The following is a 14,542-nucleotide window of genomic DNA, read 5'->3' as shown; positions in this document are numbered from 1 at the left end:
TTGTCCACATCCTCACAGTTCACATGGAGAGACCTGCTAACACACCTTTACAGAACTGCTTTAATGACACAGGTATTTAAGCATCGCCACTAAAAGAAAAACAACGTTTTTTCCTCAGAATGTAAATGGAAAATCCTTTACAACGGCATTTACTTTAATGAGAAGTTTCAAATGTACACCTAAATCTATAAATGCCAATAAGGAGTCACATTATATTAGATTACTTTATTGTCTTTACATAATGCAAACAGAGTGTAACGAAATTAGGAGGGTCTAACCAGAGTGCAAACAGTCAGTTATATACACAGCTATCAGCAGTATGTACAAAATAAAAAAATAAAGGAAAATAGATGTAAAATGTATAAATAAGAATACATACTATATAAAACACAGTTTGCACAAACATCCTCAGTGTGACCTGCACAATGATCCTTCTTTAAAGATTGTAACTAAACACAACTAAAGCACAAACAAAAGAAGCAAGGTATTATTTATTTATATTTTACACAGGCTGCAGCCATCAGACACTTAGATTAGCTTCATTTAGCACTAGGAAAAGGGGGGAAATAGTGAGCCAGGCTTTTTCCAAAAAAATGACAAAATAGATATTTAAATGTACTTACTATAAAATGTTAAAACAATTTGGCAACTTGTTTTGGTCCCAGCCAAGAAATAGCCCGACCCATAATCCCCTGTTAAACGTCTTATTGATGTTTTTTACTCCTCTGATTTGGTATGGATTAAACAAACTGGATTCAGAGCTGCTGATAGGTGTATTTTGTTACCTTTGGACAGGCTGGCTTTGTCTTCCCCTGTTTCCAGTCTTTATGCTAAGCTAAGCTAACCTGTTGATGACCTTATTTCTGACAAAAATATACAGCAATCTTAATATCTATGATCAGCTGATCCAAGAGGGTTTTAAATAGTTTATAAAGATTCAGAAGAACCAAAGCTGTCAGATAAATGTGGTTCAGTAGAAATGGAAATAGTTAAGTACAGTTTTTTAAGCTACTTTCCCTAAATTGGGAACTAGTGAAAACTGTACTTCAGTAAGTAATTTAAAAAAAGACAAAAAATAACATTCTTTGTTCCTTTTTTTAATCCATTGAGGCTTTGTTCAAACTTTACAAGCAGTGTACAGAGAGGTGGACGAAATACAATCAACATAACACAACAGACAGCTGAGAGGTAACATTTTAATTTCCCTTGTTTGTTAAACCACTGCAGCCTAATGTTTATGATCAGATATTGTTGATTTTCCAAGTAACTGTCAATACATTTTGTACCAATATACTATAATTCAATAATCAATCCTGAACTTCCCCTTTAAAACACACCAGAGACCCATCATTTTCCCTCACTTGAAAATTATTTAAAAAAAGTATATTTACAGTATTTTACAAATGAAAAAGGACTGCATTTCTTCCACTAGTAATGTCTGCAAGTATGAAACACTTTTTGAACACACAATTCTGAGACAATAAATACTTTTCTTGTCCCCCTGACATATGAAGAAGTGGTAAAAGTTTATTTCTGAGTAAATAGTTTCCTGATCACTTCAAGTCATGACGGCAGGGAGTGCAATCCGTAGAATAAACTAGAGTACATTAGAACATACTAGAGTACATTAGAACATACATACAACACGTAGTATTTTATGTGTTATGCGTCTCATCGAGGTGAACCATAAGTGATCAGATTCTGATAAATGTTCAATGTGTACAATGTAAATGTACGGTGACCTTGAGAGCCTTGAAAGAAGCCTATATAAAATAAATGAATTATTATTATTATTACTTCCCCAGTTGAATACATGTATTACATTTAGTGAGAGTGACTCTTTCTGAAGAAAATCAAATGGTTCTTCTACACAGTGTGATTGACTGGAGAGATGATCAGAGGGGCAAAGCTTTTACCATCGTTAAGACAAGGACCAAAGTATGGGTAAAGTTTCTCTTTGAAGCAGCAGCCAGTGAAGGAGTAGATCAAGCTGCAGCATCAACATCATAAAAGGAGACCAGACCCTCCTCATAATCCACAAACACCCCCACCTTCTCAGGCTGAGACTTCAGAGAGAGACAGACTGAAGGGCCAGCAAAAGCTTGGTACTCATCTTTGTTCCTCAAACCTATCCTCCAGAAACCTTTCTGAGGAGTCAGTATGATGTTTCCCTTCCTGTTGATCGACTCTCTGGCCACTCCTAGAGTCCACTGAGTATTTCCTTTAACCTGAACCTCATAATAAAATCTTCCTGAAGAGAAACTCTGCTTTGCTAAGATACAAGCACAAGTATCAAATCTCTCTGGATTGTTTGGGAGATTCTTCCTCACAACACCATGTTTAACTTGTTTTCCATCAGCAGACAGGATGAGTTCAGGATGTGCTGTATCAGGATCAAGAGTCACCTCCACCTCATACCACTGGACCCTCTTCTGCTCCACCTCAAGCAGCTTCTTCATCTGTTTCCTGAGCGTCTCCTCCAGCTGAGTCACAGCTCTCCCCACAGTCCCCCTCATATGAAGGAGGACGGACCCTGACTTCTGTCCAGTTCTTGGTGGGTGGAGCAAGCGTTCAGGGACGTGAAGCTTTGGAGGAGGTGGAGCTGGTCTTCAGAGCGTGAGAGCTGCTCCACCTCAGAGCTTCTCTTCTTCAGCTCAGAGACTTCCTGTTCCAGCTCTTTGATGAAGCCTTCAGCCTGTTTCTCTGTCTCTCTCTGCTTCTCTTTGATGGTGTCCATGAGTTCGGCCTGGCTTCTCTCAACAGACTCCTTCAGAGCGGTGAAGACCTGAACACCATCTGCTATCTCTCTGTCTGCTCCTTCCTTACTGAGCTCCACTGAGCGATTCATCTCCTGGATCTTCAGTCGTCTCTTCTGGATCATCTGCTGAATTTCAGCCTCTGTCTTCCCAGCTCAGCCTTCTTTCCTTCATATCCTTCTTTCAGAGGAACAACATCATGTGTCTTGTGGTCTGAATATGTGCAGTGGATGCAGACACACACCTGGTCAGTCTTACAGAACAGCTCCAGCAGTTTATCGTGCCTTCACACACATCCTGCTTTCCAGGTTCTCCTCAGGGTCAATCAGCTGATGTTTCTTCAGACGTGACGCTGTCAGATGAGGCTCCAGGTGAGTCTCACAGTAGGAGGCCAGACACACCAGGCAGGACTTCAGGGCCTTCAGTCTGGTTCCAGTGCAGGCGTCACAGGGAACTTCTCCTGGTTTGACAACTTGTTGCTCTGAGCTGCGGCTGCTGGCTTTCTGTTGAGCTGACTGTCTGAACTGAGCAGCCATCTCAGAGATGAAAGTGTTGACCAGCAGCTCAGGCTTTATGCTGAAAACCTTTTACAGTTGGGACACTGACTCTGGACATTTCTATCCCAGTGTTGAGAGATGCAGGCTTTACAGAAGTTGTGTCCACATGGTGTGGCTGACTGGATCAGTGAACATATCCAGACAGATGGAGCACAGAAACTGATCTTCAGTCAACAGACAGCTGGCAGCAGACATGTCTAAACTCTGAGGACCAAACGTGTGAAAAACACAAACACTGTAATGTATATATGATTCAAGTCCTCCAACTCAAACGACCAAATGGGCCGATTGTTCAGGCCCTTATTACGACCAAATATGTTGTTTGTTCAAAGCGCTTAATACGTCCTGTAGTTACGTTTAAAGTTTTCGCACTCTGTGCTCCCGTTGAATGCTAACGTTACAGATGGTCGTTTATTCACAATTAACCCTCTCTGTAAAATCCTAAATTGTAGGATAGTTTGGCCATTAAAACGCTTTTTGATTATATTTCTAGCGAGAAGTGTATATTGTACTTTTAGAATCCACGTCCAGTCGATATGTAGGATCTATAGTTTGATATATATTACGAAGATGATTTGAGGTATACGGCAGCCTCCATGTAAAGTTACGCGTTGAAAACAGTATTTCAGACTCGCGGAACCGGCGAGCATTGAATTAATTAATTAATTAGTATGAAGCCGAGAGCAGCTGGAGCAGCACTCGCTCAGAGTGAGACTCTACGGCGTCGGCGTATGAGCATTTAAAAGAGTTTTACGTTAAAGTCAGTACTGACTCAGACGGAAAAAATCAAACGTTTGCCTGTAAACTGTGTCCGCCCGGTTTGAAAAAGCAAGTCCGTACATCGACGACGTCGACAACAAACCTTAAACGGCACATTGAGAATAAGCACACGACTAGCCTTTCACAGTATGTGCGAGTGGTGAATAAAAAAGAGAGCCAAAACAGATCCACTACCACCCAAATCCCATTAACATCGTACAGGAGACAAATAATAGCTCGCAGCAACGTATTAAAAAAATAACTATAAATTAGTTCATTTTTTAAACCATGAACTTTAGTTCAACATTTGAATTATGAACTATGAACTGAACTAGTTCATTTTAAAATTTGTGAACTGTGAACTGAACTAGTTCATGTAGAAAGTGAACTTTCCCAACACTGCTGAAACTGTATTTTCCTTTGCCGTTCTGTTTTAATTTCACAATAAAGTTAGTCATATTATGTTTGATATTATTATGTTTTATTAACTACAACCACTGGTTTTTTAACTAGTGGTTAAAGCACGTAATTGAATTTTGTTGTTGAATACGTTTATTTGATGAAAACATTTAAATATTAAGAATAGCCTACATACAAAATTGTGGGAAATACGAAAACGTCTTATAAAACTACAATTCCCAGTAGAGACGTGCCATAGAACATGTTGTGAAACACACAATAGCCAGCATGTGTAGTTCTGGGGGGGGGCTGGAGCCGGGGGCTGGACCCGTCCAATTCCAGTTTTGGAAAATCTGCCGTGGTTCCATTCCATTTCATAGAGCTGTGACGCTCAGCGTAACCTTGTCGCACTGCCACTCCAACATCCAATCACAGGGCTTGATGACTAATCACGGGGTTTGTAAAGCAAGGCGGATGTTGTAGTTCCAAACGATAGCTGGGGATTCTGGGTAGTGTAGTGTCTTCGGAAACTGTAGTGTTTTATCTCCGAAAAAACTATTTGTTTCTCTGAATCGAAGGTTAAAAACACAAAAGCATTGTACACAATTTAAACTAGGGATGTCCCGATCATCTTTTTTGCTCCCGATCCGATTCCGATCATTTGATTTTGACAATCTGCCGATACCGATTTTTCCCGATCCGATCTTTATGCAATGCATTAAGAGAAAAAAAAGGTAACAGATAACGGCTGGTCATCCAACGCGATGAATTCAGCTATCTTGGCTGTTATTGTGTTGGCCTTTTCACTGTTCTGGGGCAGTTTCTCTTTCCTTTAAAAGTCTCTGAAAGTGTCGGTTGCTTCAGTGCCGTTACCTGAGTGGCCGCTGTGTACTCGTCGTGTTGTTGTTGGTGTTTGTTTCTCAGGTAGCGTATTAGATTGGTCGTGTTGAACGTAGCTCTGTTCTTTCCACCACGCGGAACCTCTGCCTTGCAAACATTGCATCTGGCTGTTACACTGCCTTCGCTTTCAATTTTATAATACTTCCAAACTCCTGACATTTTCTCTGTCCCGACTCCCGAGTCACCAGCTGAACGTAGCTTCTCGTTAGCTTACTGCTACTATTAGACACTGCGCCCACTCTGTTGCCAGAGTTCAGAGAAATAAGCAACCAGGTCTGAAAACAAGCCCAAAGAAAGCAACACATACATGATGTTGTGTAATTTTAAACCAAAACTAAGTCCTCAGGATGACTTTAAGACGTGAACATGGTCATTTTTGTTTTGTAACATTAAATAATAAAAAAAATATATATAAAAAAAATTGAAAAAATCCCGATCCCCGATTTTTTTCTCCCGATCCCCGATTTTTTGAAAATCACGTGATCGGTTCCGATCCCCGATCACGTGATCGGATCGGGACATCTCTAATTTAAACCAATCAGTATTGTGTAATTAACAAGGATAAACTGATGTTTTTTAGTGGATGAGTAATGCAGATATCACTGTGTAATCATTTGACAGTGAGGGGAATACTTCCGGTTTTATTATGAAAACTTCGAGACCGGAAAAACAGTTTTCACCCACGCTAACTTTACATGGAAGCTGCCGCTATACACGTTCTCCTGGCGAGACCTCATATCATCTTCGTAATATTTATCAAACTATAGATCCTACACATCGACTGGACGTGGATTCTAAGAGTACAATATACACTTCTCGCCAGAAATCGAATCAAAAAGCATTTTAATGGCCAAACTATTCCACAGTTTAGGATTTTCCAGAGAGGGTTATTTGTGAATAAACGTCCCTCCGGAGCGGTTTGCAATGAACGGGCCGGGAGCATGTTGTTTCTTACACGGCCACTAGAGCACCTCTAGTGGCCTCCGGCGTCTAGAGAAAAGAGATCAACTCAGTGAAAGCACCGCCTGCTGATCAATCAGAGCTGAGTGTGCAGAGTTTAAATATATCAAGTCATATTACAGGATAAAGGAAATACAGTTTAAACTGCCGTATGCAGAGAAGACGCCGACGTGTCGCACTTATCATTCATATCACACTGATATCACATCATCAATCAGATCATCGATCATAATATATCACAATATATTTCCTTATCTGAGTCAGCTTCTCTAGCCGTATCTGGCCGTGCAACACTCACAGTGTCACATAGGCCTACTGTATGCAGAAGTTATTATTATTTTAAGCAACACATTGGGTTGACGAAACACTCAACTCAAATGTAATTAAAGTCAGATCCACTCGTGTCTTAGATGGGGGAGTATCATAAAACTGTTACGCTTTCAAACACTCGGTAGTTTATTTATTTTTTAACCAGTTGTTCTATATTCACCTTGCAGGTGCAGCTATGTGCTGTATCCTGGATTATATGTTTAAATCATGGATGTTTGTCAAGTTCATATTTGTCTAATATTAGTTTACTTTTCATTAATGAAGTATGACGCTGCGCTGTCAGTACACTTGTCCCTGTTTGTGATTGGTCAAATGTTGCTAACCCCGCCCCTTTCACGTGAACGCGCTCTCAGCTGTTGAGAGAAACCCTGGCTTGATTTACCGAGTTGATAACCAGCGTCGTAGGACCGCTTAGCGAGATCTCGTTTGTTAGGGTTAGTTAAGATAACTCAAACATATTCAGGATATGTTGAACTGGCTTCGTAGAAGAGGGCACAGGTGGCTGCATAGCAGCGCTAATGTCGAAGACACAAACATTATACATTATATTTTTATTTTACCAGAATGTAGTGACAAAAATATTTGGGAAGGCTTAGCCCTAGCTAAGGCCTAAGGCTAAGGCCATAGCCTACACAGTATCCACCGCCCCTGAAATAGATGGTGATACTGACTCTGCTGATGTATCATGATTGTGCGGAGGGTGAAAAATTGCTCAAATGTGCAGTTCACTGTTATTGTTAAATGTTTAAAAAATCTCTGTTAATAATATAAATGAAATCTGGAAAGTCATAGCAGCATTCGGTTTAAACTCTAAGAAACACAATGTGTAAGCTCTAATACTGTTGGGGGATTTTGCCGTCACTGAAGTTAATACTAGTACAAAACAGTAAACGTTATCAGCTTCAAAAGGCAGACAGCAGTTACTACGGAAACAGGTTCAAAGTTCAAGGCTACTTACCACAGTGTGTACACATTATATAAGATGAGGTATATAACTGTCATGCCTTTTTATAAACAACACTTTTAACACAACACCAGATCCCTGGCTTTGGACAGTCCAGAACAAATCTACTATTTAGATTCTACTTTGTTTAATAGAGTCAATTATAAAGATGTTTTCAAATACAGGAAATATGAAAATAAGAGCTAAAACTAGCTTTGGCTGTATGCTCTCTAACCTAACTTAACCAGCGTTTACATTGCAGTTGTTTTGTGGCTGTTGCTAATGTAAATGTTGAGGTTTTTATCTTAACTGACACATTTTTATTGTGTAATATTCTTTATATGGTCAAATGGATGTAATACAGTCAGATTCTGATTTTAATCCAACTTTGACTAAATGTTCAGTCAGTGATGTGTCTGTAGTGAACTCACCAGTGTTTGCAGAGTCCTGCTGTGTTGCTGAGAAGAAGCTGCTGGATTCAGTTGAGTGTTTCTTCAGAGAAACAGAGACTTGTATCGGCTGCTGCTCTGCTGTCGCTCAGACAAACTTCAACTTTGATTTCTGGGAAATATAAACTCTTCTCTTACAGTGTGGTTCCACCTCCCAGTGGCAGTTTGCCAAGAGGGAGTGGAGGAAGAACTGTTGAGGCTTGTTATTTAACTTTGTGACGATGCATTTACAGCTGATCCAAGAGGCTTTTCAAATAGTGAATTGAGCATAAGTAGGAGTATTTTCTCAATACATAAAGAACATCTCTTTACACATCCGGAGATTCATAGCTCTATTTCACAACGCTGTGTTATGGTCCCTGTTTAAGAGCAGCTGGTGAAACACTTCCTTCTCCCTGAACAGACGGCTTGAAAATGGGTCCGTACTTAAGTGACATGTTTAGCTTTGTAGGCCTACTATAATTAATTTGTAAATGGTGTACTTTTACTCCTCTACATTTAATGAATACCTTTACTTACTTTACAGATCTGGATTAATGATGTGAAATATAATCAAGTCTTAAATCAGACTTTAAGTATATTTTGATGATAATACTTTTCTAACTTTACTTGAGTCACATTTTACACCATGGGAACAGGCCACCCATGAATTTAGCCCCAGCGGACGTCATATCTCTTTTTACCTTGTGGTGGTCGGGGTGTTGGAACTCTGGGTAATGATGTGTCGTGTGCATTAAGGACGTGAGTACAGTGACTGCTGGATTCAAATCCACTAGAGTGCATGTACCTATCCAGAGGGGAGCCAGAACTTGATAGAGCTTGTCGCCGCACAACCAAACGTAATCTTGTGGCGCGCTAAACCCAGCATCACTGGGCCAGGCCAGTTGGAGGGAAATATGTTTAACATCAGGGAATGCTACGTTAGAAAGGATTCTTTCAGGGGCACCGGATATGTGACAATACGAGATTTTGTAAGCACCGTAACTGCATGTGTTCCGTAGGATACGAGTACAACCAGTAGTAGTGCCTAGGAAAAAATAAGGTGGTGTAAGAGACGTTTTGTGGTACACTCTCTGGATGCAGAGACTGTGTTTCATCCCTCTCAAATGACTAGGGTGCACATGGCTGACGGGTTGGTACTTTGCGTATGTGGTGTCAAGCGTGGATGCACGCAAAGAGGAGTTAGACCGATTACTGCATGGTGGGGGAAGCTGCCTAGCATAACGCCACTCGGTTACGCTGTCTTCACCCTTGATGGGCCTTGTCAGAGCCATAAACGCGCAGAGGTGTTCAACCTGGGTCAGAGAGCGCGGACGAACTGGCACGGACATTGATGAGTCCTGGGGGAAAAGAGTGCATGCATAACATGACCCATTTTGTCCTGCGGCCTGCAAGAATGATCTCAGAGTGTGCCACCAGACGTTACCGGTGATCCCATTACTGGTCTGACCCACATCAATGTTGCTATGGTCGTTATCGCCTATGTATAGATTAAATGTAGATGTACCTATGGATGTCAACAGTGCGTCAAAGGTTGCATACGCTTTTCCAGGGTCTGAGTTTTGGACGCGATGTCTATGTAAAATGTGCCACACGGGTCGGCGCCGGATACATACAGACAGACAACAAAATAACCCTTGTCTGATATCTGGGCAGCCTGTAGTTGCAACAGGATCACGGGGCTCGATGTATTGACCTTGGAGATAGACAATCTCCCTTTGATGTTTGTTTTGTCGTCCCATAAGGTATAACCCCAATCGGTGTGCACGGTGGTCCATACAACAAAAGTCCAGCCCCCCGAGCAGTGAGTGGCGGTGTGACTGTCACTCTCGACATAGCAAATGTAGGCGTCTGCCCCCCCCCAGTTTCTTAGGGTCGGGGCAATGCATGTAGTTGCACGGGTCTAACTGCACTGTGCTATCTTCCCCATCCCTTAGAGTAATGTTACCAATCCCTGTCTTGATCAGCCCCTCGACCCATGTGGTTCGCCCTCCTTTCCCCATGTACCTCTTAGATACCTCGATTTTGGCTGACATGCTGTGTGCTGACCATGGATACATCAAATATAGGACTAGTCCTAACACAACTATCATGGCAAGTATGCAGAGGAACCATTCTATGATTGTCCAGGCTCTCCAGTAGTATTCACATTGCTCACGGTTGCGTTGTCGTCTCTCCAGGCGAGCCCTCATCACGAGGGGGAAATGTTCCAAGGTGCGAGTGTATTCTCTCGGTCGATTTCGTGACACGGACAGTCAGACTTCGCACACCGATAACACAAACGAGGAACCAGAGAGCATATGGAACCGTTCAGCTGGCACTCGCTCGTGACACCTTGTGTGTAGTGTGTTTTGGTGTATGTAGTGCAAGTGTGGTGCTGGTGGTGACTAGGACACGTCACTTGTTGTAATCTGTTGGTGACTTGGACACGTCACTTGTTGTCATCTCTTTCTATTGGTGACTTGGACACGTCACTTGTTGTCATCTCTTTCTATTGTTTCTCCTTTCCTGTGACTACGACCTTGCAGTGGCTGGCGTGGACCCATGTAGCTCTCTCGGCGACCTTGACCGCTGTCTGGGTGACGAGAAGCACCTGGTAGGGACCTTGCCAACGATTGGATTTCCAGCTCTCTTGTTTGATAATGCCGCTATTCTCGATGAACACTTGTTCTAAGCGGTGGTAATAGTCATTTACTGTTTCCTCCGGGTTCTGCTTACATGCATAGATTCTTGACATGTCGACTTTGGCGGGGAACTTTGTAGTTATTGCAGTCTCTAGGCGGCCCAAAGCCTCGCGGTAGGTAGCGTTCTGGATCTCGTCCCACTCGGGTTTTTCCATGTGCTGTTGACCTCCCAGTATTTCGGTGAAGTGGCTGACGTGTGTCGGACCCATTTTCAGAGTCAACAATTTATTTATCTCCGGCATGGTAGGGGAGAATTGTCTACAGAACATGAGGAGTGCTGCAGCGAATTTAGCACCTCCTAACTCAACATCTGGCAGGTGATCTCTTGATATCTCCTTCATCTCTGCTATGGTCCATGGGCGATAGACTAATGAAGGACCATCATGTCCGGCCACCTGTATCATAGGCAAGGCGAGAGTATGCTCTTCGTCCTCCCTGGTCGCTCTGGTGGCGGAGGTGTTCTTTTTTGTAGACAGCTTCCTTCGCCTCTCTTTTCTTTTTCTCTCTCTTGTCATGGATCTTTTTCAGTCCTGCTTCTTCTTCTTCATTTTCTTTTCTCTGTCTCTCTTCGTCTCTTTCCCCTCTCTGTATGTCCTGCTGTGCAGCTGCTCCAGCGGCGGCTGGTATGCTGACCTCTGGTCCAGCAGCAGCAGCCCCTCCAGGAGCCTCATCAGCAGGTAGCAGACGGGGAGGTGGAGGAGGGAATGGAAACCCAGAGTCGAGGAGAGGGTCCCGCACGCCTAAAAACAGAGGATAAAGGGAAGCATGTGGTTTATATTGTGGAGGTAACACAAAACACTTTTTCTCTTCCTTTTCACCCTTATCCTCAGCCTGTATCTTTTTATTGCTGCGGCCAATTGCCTTCTTTCACGGCACTCTGCTTCATCCTCCCAGTATTTTAAACACTTTCTATGAGTGTCCAGTCCTCTCTAAGTCTTTTACTTTAATTGTACTCTTCTTTTTCATCCCATCTCCATACTCTTGTAATTTATCTCCCAGGTTTTTGATTTTTAATTTACTCAAAGAACCTCCCTTAGGAAATCCGAACATTTCCGTCCATATATTTAATTTAGACAGACTTTCTTTACCATATTTTGCTCGCATGACATCCACAATCGGACTCTCAGGAGGGTGTACAACCCCCCCCACTCTGCTTTGCTCCCATAACATAGTGTTACCAAAACACCCGTGTTACCAAAATACTATTTTTTCATCCGTCGATGACCAGATATCCCAAATATCCTACTTTCGAGCAGTCCCTCTCATAAATGTCATGTCGAGTTTAATTACGTTTAACTTTAAACAATTTAGACTTTGTACATCTCACCCAGTATTGAAAGCCCCTTTTAGTTCGTTGGATCTCGTGAAGTCAATCGGTTCCACCCCTCGCGCTGGTCCTCTCGTCCCGTACGGTTTCTGTCGAGGTAGAGGAGGATCCAAGGATCCCGGAGCTAGCAACCACCAGCGTCCAGAGGTGTTCCCAATCGAACATACAGAGATCCTGCCGACAACGCTATTTGTTATGGAAATCTAGGACCCAACACGGCTGGAGAGTACAAGTCAAAGTGATCAAAACAAATAAATGGTGAATCGAGAAAAGCTGTCTTTTGGTTATTTATTTGAAGCTTCAAATACACGATACAATAATTAAATATAGACACCGGTCGAACAGAGTATAGGATAGTCTGCCCGAGAGTGCGCAGTACAATGAAAAAGCAGAGGTTATATATGAAAAGAGTGGGAATGTTATAACTCTTGTGTTCACACGGTCACATTGTTATTAGACACCTTCTGGCCTTGAGCAGATAGCATAACGGTTCTTGTGTGACTGTGTATGAGTCTCCCAGTAGGCCAAAGCAGCTGTGGCCTTGCAGCGCCTGGGAATAAACCCAACGGAGAGTAGAATAGAATAATAAAGCACATCTCAGGAAATAAGAAGCATTTGGTTTAAGCATATAAGGATATAATAAAAATGTCCACTACACTTCCTTCCACGATGTTTCCTGTATTCGCTTCGTCAGACGCACGAGTCAGAGAGACTTCCTGAACATCCAGTCAGACGGCGGGTAAACCTCGTATATTTGTAAACCTACTTTGCACGAAAAACAGATTATGATTCTTAAAGGTCTCCTATTGTACTATTTTGAGGCATCCTTTTTTTGTATTTCCTGCTTTTTTACACATGCTCTCTCCAGTACAGGTTAGCTCTGAGTGTTAGCGATGCTTGCTAATGTAAACAAAGACCATATTACGTCCAAAACTGTCACGCATTGTTTCTGATAGCAACGTTTCTGATTGGCCCGTGGGTGTAAAGCCCGCCCACATTTCAGATATTACGTCATATCGGACGCAAATCTGGATCAGCTCCGTTGTTCCCCCGTTTTTAGAGATTTGGGTACGGAGGAAAAGAGAGGGTTTTATTTTCTGACACTTGTGAGTTCCCTGACGCACCAGGGACACATATCTATGTACAAAGGACATGAAAAAGTTGATTTAGCATGATTAGGAGAGTTTAAATCTTGTGTTTCTTGCAGCTGCTACTCGTACGTGGGGCGTCGGGGCTACTCCCAGACGGTGTCTCTGGACCGGCAGGGCTGCCTGTATCACAGCATGGTTCAACACGAGCTGCTGCACGCGCTCGGGTTCAACCACGAGCAGTGAAGCTCCGACAGAGACCTGCACATCCGCATACTGTGGGAGAACATCCAGACCGGTCTGTATCCTAAACTGTTCTTATTATACATCCATGCTTAAAAGAAAACCTCAAATAAGCCCTTAATAAAGTATTTTTTAAAACATCATCCGAGGCGTGTCCCATGTCTCCCCTGCACCACCTCTCTAGACTTCGGCCTGGGTTTTAAACACTTTTAGGACACTTGGTTGACTTTATTTTAGGATATTTTCTCTCCCCGTGTGCCTACTAACCCGTTTGTATTTTATATTTTACATTTGGGTTGATGTGCTTTTTATTACCAGCACCTATTTTTAAAAGCACTTGTTTTAAAAAAAAAAAAAAAGCACTTTTATTTATTTATCATTTTTTAACACTAATGTTTTTAACCCACTTACCAGGTCTTTTACCAGATGTTGTGGGACGCAGCCTCGGGCACCCCACCGGGGGAGACCCCTGGAGCACAAGTTTTAACCCGGCCGCCGCTTCAGCTGCTGCTCTCTTTTATCCCTTTATTGCATTTTCTTAAACCTTTTTTAACACAAACAGGGCTTTTAGAAACTTTTATTGGCTTTACTACAGAGTTTTTAAACAAAAAATATTGACCCGAGAGCCCGTGCATCACGCTGCGCTCCGATGGAGGTTCCCCAAAACCCTAACCAAGTCTTCACCCTAAAATGAATGATTCCCCTCATGGGGACCTCCCTTATGTCCCCATGAGCGAGGCGAGTCCCCACACGTGATTGTATAAGTTACATTTGGTCCCCACAAGGATAGTGATGCTAGGTCACACACACACCACACACACCACACACACACACACACACACACACACACACACACACACACACACACACACACACACACACACACACACCCTGTCTGACTTGGTATTAAGTGTTTGTGGCGTTCATCATTTCATTTATCTCTTAGTCTTGTTGACTAGAACTCAAGGAGGAAATGTTCGCTCTAATCGAGGAAATAAAAGATATTTTCTTTATTAAAACCTCAATATTGTGAAGATGATTCACCATATTTTTCTTCCAATACTCCAAAATAAGAAGAAGGTGTTTGAACGTTTGATGTTGATATTGATTAACAGCTTCATTCTGCAGATCGTTGCTCGGCTTTTAA

The 14,542-nt window shown here is 42.3% G+C and overlaps 1 pseudogene; it reads right to left on the bottom strand.

The window, feature by feature from the left end:
• Window positions 1–748: 748 nt before the first annotated feature.
• On the bottom strand, window positions 749–11,252 carry LOC117447703 (E3 ubiquitin-protein ligase TRIM21-like; annotated as a pseudogene).
• Window positions 11,253–14,542: the final 3,290 nt, after the last annotated feature.

The sequence above is a fragment of the Pseudochaenichthys georgianus genome, chromosome 6 (assembly GCF_902827115.2).
Source record: "Pseudochaenichthys georgianus chromosome 6, fPseGeo1.2, whole genome shotgun sequence".
NCBI classification, from domain to species: Eukaryota; Metazoa; Chordata; class Actinopteri; order Perciformes; family Channichthyidae; genus Pseudochaenichthys; species Pseudochaenichthys georgianus.
This window is presented reverse-complemented; position numbering and strand designations above follow the sequence as displayed.